Below are 3,170 nucleotides of genomic sequence, written 5' to 3'. Positions count from 1 at the left end.
CGCCTCCCCCCCTCCGTGGTTCCCCCCCCCCCCCGCGGCTTCTCCGCGGCCCCTCCGCCTCCCTCCGCGGAGCCCCGGCTTGCTCCGGCGGGGCGAGGCGGGGTTGGGGGGAGCTGCCCGCCACTTTTTCGGATCGATCTTCTCGATAAGAGAAAGGCAATGTGGATTTGAAAATCAGGTTCTGTTGTAATGTTTGCCGGCGAAGGGAAGAAGACACGCGGAACGGAGCCGCGGTGGCTTTTCCGCGGGTGCGGAGGGGCTGCCCGGGGTGGGCAGCCTTTCCCCCCAGCTCTGCGCGCCTTCGGCTCCATCGATCCGACGGGTCGGGTGTGCGCGCTCCAAAAAAAAAAAAAAAAGAAAAGAAAAAAAATAAAAGAAAAAAGAGGGGGGAAAAAGGGGGGAAAAAGAAAAGAAAAAAGGAGGGGGGGAAAGGGGGGGAAAAAAGGAAAAAAACACCACCCAAACAAACAAAAAATACCCGCAAACCCCGAAAGAAAACACGGCGAAGGAGTGCGGCGCTGAGGAGGAATGGGAGGGATGCATGCGAGGGGCTTAACCCTTGGAGCTTTGAAGGCAAAACCAAGGAAATACATGGGAAAGGCATGTCTGTAAACAATGATAATTAGCCTTTTCAAAAATCATAACACTGATTAAAATCTCCGATTCATTATTTATTCATCACAGAACCTCTTTGCAGACCTGGGAATAGTGATTAAAACCTAAGTGCTTCTCAGTTTTGCACAGCTAGAGAGGCTCCTAAAAAGGGGTTAAAACGGAAAGGAAAGAGGAAACCAAGCAAACAGAATTCTTCTTTTAAGAACCAATACTTTCTTCTTCCCTTTCTGGCAGGAATACCCCTATTCTCCCAAATTTTGGTATTATGAAAATGTTTCTCATACTAAGTACAAGTGTTAGACTGAATCCAGTTGGTACTAAAATTGCAAACACACTTTCACTCCTAGAAAAGCCAACAGAAAGGAACTTCTTTTAACTCCATCATAGCAGGTTACAGAGTAAATAAATGAACAACCGATGGTCAAGCGGCCAATTCTGGTATAAATATCCGTTGTTTACAGTGAGGTGTTAAATGAGCCTTTCGAGCACAAAGGATCAGACTGTCTAAGCTACAATTTGTGCTTCATCCCATTATGTCTCCCCTAAAAAGGCCCGTGCGGTTGTAGGTAATGTGCGCGCAGACCATATTTCTTTCTGTTGATTTTAGTTTGCTTTAATTCAATACACACTCTTGTTTACTTTTTAAAATTTAAATAAATGTCAGCATTGTATAATTTCTATGTTAACAAAGCAGTGAGCAAAATCCCTTGTATGTTTATAAAATATTATTGTTTAATTCACATAGTTTAGGAATTCCAAATGTTGAGAATAGGAAGGAGGCCAAATACCATCTGTTTATAACTATGATGCATCATCATATGTGTACTTTAAAAAAGAAGAAGAAGGAAAAAAAAAGCTTGGTCAATCATGCCACTGTTCTATCTGTGAGGAATATGGGGAGGATTTAAAATTCGCTCAGTGCAATTTGCAGGAAATTTTAGTGCGGTTTCATTCCGAGCAGGGATGTTACGGGAGTCGCGCACGTCTGTGTTGCTGTCAGAACTGCATGAAACACTCACGTGCCCCGACTACTGCAGGCATGAATTCAATCGCTCCCTTCCCAGCCTCAATATTCCCCCCTTCGAGAAACAAAAACTGGAAGATTTTGTTAAACTCCTTAGGGTTGGGTGTTGGGTTTTTTTCTTTTTTTGGGGGGGGGAGGGGGATGTATGCATTTGGGGGTTCATTTCCAAGTGATTCATACATTCATGTTCCTGGATTTTTAAGGACAGAAAAAAAAGCATGATGATTTTGTAGCCCATCTTGCAAAACGCAGGCTACGGACTATCATTCAGCTGATTCTGCAAATGTTTTAAAAAACCCCTCTCTGTCAAATGCTAGTAGTTTTAGGTCCAAGTTAAAATAGGTCCTTGTTAAAAATAACACATTCCATACTATTGAGTTGTACGTAATGTGCATTTTAAAGAGAAGGTAGGCTGCGGGCTTAAAAACAAAGAGAGTGTCTCCAAGTTAAGTAGATAAGAAGATTTTTTTTTCCAAACCCAAGTTAATTAGCTAGTACGTCAAGCCTCATAGATGTCTTCCTACCTTTCAAGGGCTGAAGAATCCCCAGTAAATGTACTTAAACTTCCTAGTGAGGGCCGGTGAGATGAATGCGGAGATTAGGGCGAGTATTACCGTGCCTTCTCAGTGCATCCCAGCTGCAGTTCATCCTACTATTGATAATGATGCTCGGAGTTACTGAGGTGGTTTCTGAAACTCACACATGGGGTCCTTTCCCCAAGGATGAGGAATAATAGCGGCACTCAGGTGGTACGGGGAGGGTAAGAACAGATTTGCAGTTATCTTTTGCCTGGTGTGTGGTGACTTTGCGGTTGCGCCAATCTAATAAACGGAGAGGTGCACTCAGGACAAGGGCTGTAATTCTCTGATATAGCAGGAGGTTTTGGGGTTGTTTTAACAAACAGGGTGGGGGAAAAAAAAAAAAAAAAGAAGCACAGGTGAAGGGAAAAATGTCTGGGCTTACTGGAACCCAGCCCTGGCAGGATGCTAGTGCAGTATGAAACGTTTTGTGGCCAAACTCATAGCAATTTCTGTAATACCACAATTTAGCATACTATATGCTGCACTCAAATGCCTGGGACTTTGTTTTTTAACTTCTTCCTTTCTACTGTTACATTTAACTTGCAGCATCTTGAATTACTTAGCTACACCCAGATAGAAAGTTACAGCTTCTTTAGCTGTATGTACTGCTCCGAGCTGTTACACGCTGGCCATCGGGATGTGCAAGCCCTTTCCAGCCCTTTCCTGTATGTTTTCCACCACAAGTCGATCTCTATCTATCTCAGGTTCCATTCTGTGACAGTTTACTATCTTGAAAGACTTTCTTTTTTTTTTTTTTTTTAATGAGAAAAAGGGAATGCCTACCACACCTTTCTTAAGTAACTTTTGCGGAGCTGGTTCCATCCACAGCGATATAGTTTGCTGCCATGTGATGTGTTTAATCAGCTCACGCCGACACTACAGGAGTGAAAAGCAGGTTTGCACAAATCCATAAATGTGAAATGTATACCTTCCCAACTCGAAAAAAAAAA

Source organism: Egretta garzetta, unplaced genomic scaffold (assembly GCF_000687185.1).
Source record: "Egretta garzetta isolate BGI_Z169 unplaced genomic scaffold, ASM68718v1 scaffold197, whole genome shotgun sequence".
NCBI lineage: Eukaryota > Metazoa > Chordata > Aves > Pelecaniformes > Ardeidae > Egretta > Egretta garzetta.
The sequence above is the reverse complement of the archived record's forward strand: the minus strand, read 5'-3'. Positions refer to the sequence as shown.